At 38.5% G+C, this 8,855-nt stretch overlaps 1 pseudogene; it reads left to right on the top strand.

Moving 5' to 3' along the window:
- Positions 1 to 896: 896 nt before the first annotated feature.
- On the top strand, positions 897 to 1,850 carry LOC103744733 (annotated as a pseudogene).
- The last annotated feature ends 7,005 nt before the right edge of the window (positions 1,851 to 8,855 follow it).

Genomic DNA, 8,855 nt, shown 5'->3' on the forward strand with positions numbered 1-8,855 from the left:
TATCTTTATATTTGAGCTCTTCCCCACAATTTGATGTGACATATTCTTTGGGAGATGAAAGTACATTTGAAAATTGTATAATTGCACGTATTTGTAAGGGGAACAGACTCATATTTTAGTGAGAGTGAAATTGTGGCCGAAAGAATCTGATGCTTTTCCTTTGGTCACAGAGGCTAGTGCTTTTTCTTTGGGTACATGCAAATATTGTAGCAAACATGACAACCTCCTCCATGAGTTCCAGCAAATCTAGTTTCCCAAGTGTATCTTCTGAGGATCAACTAGGAAACCACTATTCATAAATGTATGGTCAGTTCTTTGAAATGTATGATTGTTATATAGCTGCTATCTGAAGCCTCATTCCAAAGTTGTTTAAAATCCCTTAAATATATTCCATTTTTATTTGATTTTTCAGCAAGATATTCTTGATGAAATAATAATGTTCAAAATCCTTTATTATAGCTGATTACAGGTGGGCTCAAAAAGACTGTATGTATGTATGTTGTGTAAACATTTCTCTGTATGTGTTCAACACATTACCAGCATTAAGGAAGTACATACCAGCGTTCTCTAGCTGTTATTGGTAGTATTATATGGATGAGAGGATGCATACAGATGTAGGTATATCTGTCATACTATTTTCATTTGACTGGCATTTAATACCAAAAATGTTATTTTCAGTACATTTATTTGCAAAGTATTTGTTACAAGCTTTATGTTCTATAATATTATTTCAAGTCAGCACATCACATGAAAAGGAGGAATAAGGATAATTTGTCACAGGAAAAAGAAAGTCTATGAAAGTAGACTCTTGGAAATGGGAGATATTGCTTGAGTTAGCCAAACTTTCTCATCATTTTTACTTTTTTTATATAGGCTTCTGCCTTTGAACCCAGATAATGGACATGGCCAATAAGTCTGCAGTGACTGAATTTGTTTTGCTGGGGCTCTCCAACTCCTGGGAACTACAAATATTTGTCTATTGTGTTCTCACTTTTTTATGTGGCAACAGTAGTTGGTAACAGCATCGTAGTGATCACAGTTCTAGCTGACCCTCACCTGCACTCTCCTATGTACTTCCTGCTGACCAACCTTTCTATCATTGACATGGCTCTTCTTTTGCCTCTCCCAAGATGATTACAGACTAACTAACTAATCATAACACAATCTCTTTTGATGGATGAATCTCCCAGATATTCATTCTCCACCTTTTCACTGGTACTGAGGTAATTTTACTGATGGCTATGTCTTTTGACAGATATATTGCAATTTTTAAGCCCCTGCGCTATGCTTCAGTCATTAGTTCCCAGGCGTGTGTTACACTTGTGGTCACTTCACGGATTGTAGGAATCATGCATTCAATGAGCCAGGTCATATTTTCTCTCATGCTACCATTCTGTGGTCCCAACTGGATAGAGAGTTTTTTTCTGTGACCTTCCTGTGGTGTTCCAGTTGGCTTATGTGGAAACATATGTGCTTGGCCTCTTTACGATATCAGTGAGTGGCATAATTACTTTGTCTTGCTTTGTCTTTTTACTTAATTCGTATGTTATTGTGCTTTTACAATCAAACACCATTCCTCCAGAGGGTCCTCGAAGGCCCTTTCGACCTGTACAGCTCACTTTATTGTTGTCGTCATGTTCTTTGGGCCATGCATCTTAATCTATATGTGGCCACAGAACAGCTTTGTGATAGAAAAGATCCTGTCTGTATTTTGTACCATCTTTACTCCCATTCTGAACACAATAATGTATACATTAGGAAATCAAGAAGTAAAGACAGCCATGAAGAAATTGAAAAGTAAGCTTCCAAATTTCAGGAGAGAAGCTCCTTCACATTCTTGTCCATTTTAAATCCCGCAGGAGACGTTTAGTGTCAAACAGGGTTTCCAAAGCTGTGTTCTTTTTTCTGGACTTCATATAAAATTGTAATTGTCAAGAATTTCTAAGGTTATCAGGCTGAGTATTTTCAAGTGTATGGAAAAAATATATGTGAAAATTTTAAAAGGAAGTTAATGGATATATTTTTTCCAGAAACAAAAACTATCTATAAAAATGTAAAAAGTTGTTTTGTTAAGATTTCCAATAATCAGTGAAATAGAAAATATCAAATAATAACAGATCAAAGGAAAAAAACAATCACCTACAAATGGCAACTCAAGAAAATCCATAAAGTATGACAAATTGGCAAGACTTCTGCAATCCTTAAATATTCTAAACTGATGTAGGAAATTAATTTCTGCCCCAAATAGTCACTTTTTACATTTCTTAGTCACTTATACTTCACATTAAATCAATTTGTGACCTCTGTAATTAGAGAAAATTCTGAGTATGTAAATATGCAAATGGAGAAGGGGTGTGTAGAAATAATGTGAATGTGAATGTCCATCAACCACCTCAGTTAAGGATCACAGCAACCTGACTTGATACCTCCAGGCACCTCAGTTAACTAGCACAGCAGCACTGCCTGGACATCACAAACAACCTCATTATGGAGAATAGCAGCAGTGTATGATACCTCCACCCACGTCAGTTAATCAGCACAGCAACACTGGGCTGATATCTGCTTCTGACAATGCAGATTAATGGACAAGTGCAACAATCATACAAACTAGAAAATGTTATGATTTCCAAAGCTGAACCTTTAGTCCGTAAGGCACCATGGAAACGTTATTCATGGGAAGTTAACATTAGACTATAACTTACATTAATAATATGATTGATAAAGAGTGATGTTTAATTTTATAATTTTTAAAATTTATTTATATTGACTTACACATTGGCTAAAGTATTATTCCCTTGAATATTTTGGAAAAATAATTTCTCGGTAGTAATACACTGTAAATTTAATAAATATGTTTTTATATATACATTGATATTGGTAGTGTTTTAAATATTAGCTTTTATACATACAAGGAATAGCTTACCACCTGCTGGTAGTGACTCTCATTGAAAGTATCGAAATGCAAAATATTGTAGCTTTGTGTGCTTTGGAAGTCATCTTTTAAAAATGATAGCAAGAATGAACAAACTCACATTATGTGGAATTAACTAAATGGTATTTGTAAAAATAGTGTGTCAAATATACTATCCCATGTGTATCTACTAAATGTAAGATAATATTGCAAATGTGTATTTATAAATCTCTATGTGTTTTGAATTTGGGGGGTTATTGAGTGAATGGAAATACCACAAATTTTATATGAATTAAGTGAAATACATTGAGAGATAAATTAAGAAAAAGAAATCCCTAGGTTTTCAGTTTAAGGCAAATTATAAAAGGGAAATACTGTTTTTCATCATTGTGTTTTTTCATTAACTATATTAAATAAACAAGGAAAAAAATTTAGTGTAAAAGTGTCTGATATTGTGTTTAAAATATAGCCAATTTTTAAGTAAACAGTAAAATTGTTTGTGGTATTAATATAAGGACAAAACACATTTCTACCAGTGAAATAACTGCATGATTCTATTTGAAATTCTATTTTAAATGGCTTGATATATGCTGTGTGTGAACATTGTCTTAGTTGCAGCTACATGTTAAGATTCAAGGACCTATTTATTTGGACCACTTAGCTCGTGTTTCGGTAACACCCCCAATTAGTTCATATAATATTTATTAGTCCAAGGAATCTTTTAAAAATTGAACTGGTGTTTTGCAGTATTAAACTATGGAATGTTTGACAGGGATATTGTCAATCTTCAGTGCTTATGTGGAAATTCTGAAACTTAAGAACACTTGCCAAAATCCCTCAAAGTTATAACTGATCAAAAGAGAACTCTGTAATGCAAGTCAGTAATAAAATTGAGAAGTTGGGTTGAGAATAAAACTTCAAATTGGAGAATGAAAAGAACTCTACAGGCTCTGGGGAGACTTCATATATAAAGAAAACTCCTTCCTTGGTAGATCAACATGAGGATCCAACATTGAAGGTATTTCTGCATGTTACATAAACACTTAAATCTCTTAAACAGTATCTACAATTGGAAATTTTATCTTTCTGTCTCCTTCAGAAGCTGTGGATACTGCTTTACCAACCATAAGCACACTGGTGTGGCTACAAAGTTTTCAAGCAGTGATTTAAAAAATGGTGTATTTATTGCTAAGTAACCAATGCAGAAATGATTCCAAAAAATTCTGGATGAGCAGAAGCCAGCAAACATCATGACACCAGGCCAAACAGTTTTAAATGGTCTGCACTATTTACAATAATACTATTAAGAGAATGTTGAGATATACAGTGTATTTAAAGGCATTATGTTGACTTTGCCTTCCCTTAGTGTTTGGGGAGCCATTGTGTCAGATGGCTATACATTTTAAAGAACGTTAAATAGCCAAATATAATATATGTTCTATATAATATATGTTCTATACAATTAAGCAAAATAATTAAATGCAAGTGAATAAGAGACTGCCAAAAACTAGATATGAAGCGCTGGGGATATAGCTCCATTGAGAGAGTGCTTTCCTGGCATGTATGATTCCCTGGTTGAAGTCCATTATGGATGAAAAATCATATAAAAATGTATTGTATTGTATAAGGGAATTAGATATATGTAGTGAAGATAAAAACTTCAAATTATGTTTGATTCTAAAAGAATTTGATAATAATTTCATAATACTGTACATATCAAAGATCTACCATGATAACCATGAAGTTATCAGAACTTAAGTTTTACATGTTGCCTGGCAATTTTTTGTAATATTCATTTTTTTCAAGGGGCCTCCTCAGATTATATATGATTTTGGCTCTGCAGACTCTTGTGTGTTGGATAGCTTTATTGTCAACTTGACACACTCAGGTTGAGGGAGCCTCAAGTGGGGAATTGCCTTAATTGGACTAGCCTGTGGCCATGTCCATGGGGCATCTTCTTGATTGAGTGAGGTAAGAGGGCCCAGCCCACTGTGGATGGTGCCACCCCTGGGAAGGTGGGCCTGTGTTGCATAAGAAAGTAGGCTGGGCAGGGGCCAGGGGGAGCAAGCCAGTAAGCAGTGTTCCTCCACGGCCTTTGCTCCAGCTCCTGCCTCTAGGTTCCTGCCCTGAGTTCCTACCTTGGGTTCCCTGAAGAACTGTGACCCAGGAGATGTAAGATAAATAAACCCTTTCCTTCCCAAGTTGGTAGTGGTCAGAGTGTTTTGTCACAGAAATGAAGAAACAAACTAGTACATCTTGGTCCACCATCAAGATGGATAATGCCATCACCACAGAGTTGTCTTATGAATGAAGAAAGGAAATCATTCAAAGCCGATGGTCATATTTTAAAGTGTTAGTCATATTATGTCATTCAGGGATATCAATGCTTAGTATTCACTTGAGTTCATAATTCTATTGTTTATCAAAACATAATTTTTTGTATGTGTTTGTGTACAGTATTGATGTATATATGTGTATATGTGTGTGGGTATACATGTATGTGTGTGATTACACATGGATGCATGTGCATGCCTGCTAGTTGAAGCCAGATATTCCTTTAAAGCTCTCCATCTTATGTTTAGAGGCAATGTCTCTTACTTGAGCTCAGAGCTAACAGATTCTGCTGCTCTGGCTAGCCAGCTTTTCCTGGGGATCCCATGTTTCAGCCTCCTGAGTGCTGTGATTATAGGCAGACCACAGGCCCAGCCAGAGTTTATGTGAGTACTAGGGATCTGAACTCATACTCACACTTGCACAGCAAGTGCTCTACTCACTGAACGCTCTCCTCAGCCCCCATTAAAAGAAATATTTTTGTGTTTTATATGTTCATGTGTTCTATATGTGTGATGGCTAATACTGGGTGTCAGTTTGACTTATCTGGGATTAACTGAAATAAGAGAGACCTTCTTGATTGGATCATCTGAAGGAGGAAGACACACCCTAAATGTGGGTGTTACCTTCTGATGGCTATAAAAGGCCATGGCAGAAGGGCACACTTGGTTTTTGCCACTTGCCTTCTCTGTCACTGGTGAGTTCATTTTGCTGCTGTAGACTGAAGGCTAGCAGATCTTTTCAAATTCGTCAGGCTTTCAGCACCACACTGGGACTACTGAGACATCCAGCCTTGTGGACTGAGCAAAATATTGTATTCTCAGCCTCTCCAGTGTGGTGCAACCCTTGTTGGACTATTCAGATTGTATCCTGTAAATTAATCTAATAAATCCATGTATATGTATTATATTCATTCTATCAGGGGTTCTGCTTCTTTAGAGAACCTTGATTAATACAGATTATATGCTTTAAATTACTGCATATTTGATATGCATCTTGTTTAATTGGAAAATTAAAATTGATTTCTACTGGGCAATTGCATTAATCCTTATTAATTCAAGGTTTTAGAAGTGTATTTTCTTTCTGCTTGCAAGATTTGGCAATCAATGGAAACTTTAAATTGCTGTTGAATCATTATTTCTGTATTGCTTCTTCAAAACAAACAATTTTGAAATTAACTTAGAATTGGCATTTGCTATAATTTTTCATCAGACTAAGAATGATGACATTTGGATGTCATGGTACAGTGGCTACAGTTCAAGCCTGATGGGGTTGGGGACCCTGATGGATATAAATTAAGACACCAGAGAAGCAGAGGTTTAGATGCCAATGCATGTTTATTGTGAATCAAACAGAGCTTATATAGGAATCAGATCAGGAGTAACCAAGGAATAACTAAGGATACATCACTAACAGAAAGTGGCCAGGGAATAACCAAGGACACAGTATGTTACTACTTTACCTCACCAGCTGAAACTCACATGAAGTTTACAGTAGCCAAGATTCAGCTATGATTGCTCCTAGCAACTACTCTAACTCATTATTCTAATATAGAAACCAAGCTATCAGTGCTGAGAGACTTCGGTGTCCATAAACTGAAACAGGACTCTTTGGTTATGTTTCTAAGACTGCCAATTAATTAGGGAAGCATAGCCTGTCAACTCAAACTGCAGAAGCAAAGAGCAGGGAAGCTATTAAAGTGGCAGTCTTTTTTCTTCAGTCTTCTTTCTATAATGCCTAAGTCAAGGCAAGCTGCTGCAGTCTAGGAAAGCTCCCAACATTTGGAGGATATGGAGGAAGGGAAAACACTCATTCCCTGCTGGTGGGATTGCAAACTCGTGCAACCCCTATGGAAAACACTGTGGAGAACTTGTATAAAACTAAAAATGAACCTATCATATGACCCGATTATACCACTCCATGGCATATACCCTAAAGGACTCATCCGATTGTAGAGACACTTCTACACCCATGTTTGTTACTGCTCTTTTCACAATAGCTAAGAGATGGAAGCAACCTAAGTGACCCTCAACTGATGAGTGGTTAACTAAAATGTGATACATTTAAAACAATAGAGTTCTATTCAGCAGTAAAGAAAGATGAAATAATGAAATTTGCAGTCAAATGGATGGATCTAGAAACTGTTATACTAAGTGAAGTAGCATGGACTCAGAAAAACAAAAGACATATGTTCTCCCTCATTTGTGGATCTTAGCACCAAATCCTTATAAGTGAGTGCATATCCTGATGCAACTGCAGGGACCAGGAATATGGAAGGGAAACAAGGGAGGTAAAGAGAGAGAAAGAACCTGAGAGAGCATAGTAGGATAAAGGTGTTACTGAAGGAGAAATACGTAAAATGGAGCTAAAGGGGGAAGGGAAAGGAGGGCTATGTGAATAACTATAAGAATAAATGGAAAAAAGTCTCCAGATACACAGTTAAAAAAAAGGGCTTGCTCCTAGCCTGCACTACTATCCTCAGGCCTCTTGGGGAGTACCACTTCTGGTCCTGGCCCCGCCCTCACCTCTCTCTGCTTCCCTGGGCCTGCACCACCGGCTAACTCTCCTAGCCTGCACTACTATCCTCAGGCCTCTTGGGGTAAGTCTATAGCGCAGCTCTCTGCACCGGGACACCCTAAGCCTCATTCACCCTTCCATCTCCCCCGACACCCCCCGCCTGCCGTTCTATACTCTTAGTTTGGGCCCTGTGCCATTCCTAGTCTTGGGGCCGCAGACACCTGGGGAACCAATACTGCTTCCTGACCCTTCTCACCCAGAGCAACTCAGTCCCTTTCTTGGGCTCCAGGAGCACTGCTTCTGGTCCTGGCCCCGTCCTCATCTCTCTCTGCTTCCCTGGGCCTGCACCACCGGCTAACTCTCCTAGCCTGCACTACTATCCTCAGGCCTTTGGGGTAAGTCTATAGCGCAGCTCTCCGGCCGGGACTCCCTAAGCAACATTCACCATTCCATCCCCCACTCGCCGTTCTATACTCCTAGTTTGGGCCTGTGCCATTCCTAGTCTCGGGGTCCCAGACACCTGGGGAACCAATACTGCTTCCTGATCCTTCTCACCCAGAGCAACTCAGTCTTGGGCTCCGAGCACCACTTCTGGTCCTGGCCCTGCCCTCATCTCCCTCTACTTCCCTGGTCCTGCAACACCTGCCAGCCTCTTTCTGGGGGTGACAGCCTCTATCTGGGGCTCCGAGGCTTGCCTTTCCTCTCCCTGATCCTTTGCATCCAGTACAACCCAGCTACTCAATCCACTCCCTGGGAAATCTTGGGGCTTATTCCCACCCCATCTGCCTTTGCATACCTGCGTGGCATGGCCACGGCCAGGATCTCAGGTCAGTCCAACACCCAAATTCCTGAGGCCAAAATCATTCTTAGAAGAATCCAGACCTAAGGAGAAAGTCTGAAAACTTCTGACCCACATTGGAATTGGGCCACTGCAGAACTCCTGAAGATAAAATCAATACGGCCACGACAATATAAAATCAAAAGAGAGAACCAGAAGCTTAGAAGAACCAACTCTTCATACTCAAAAAGTAAACCACAAAGACACATAAAGTTCAAAAAAAGAAGCAGAACTAAACTTGAAGGCCCGAGTATCACA

Source organism: Nannospalax galili, unplaced genomic scaffold (assembly GCF_000622305.1).
Source record: "Nannospalax galili isolate Female #2095 unplaced genomic scaffold, S.galili_v1.0 scaffold1423, whole genome shotgun sequence".
NCBI classification, from domain to species: Eukaryota; Metazoa; Chordata; class Mammalia; order Rodentia; family Spalacidae; genus Nannospalax; species Nannospalax galili.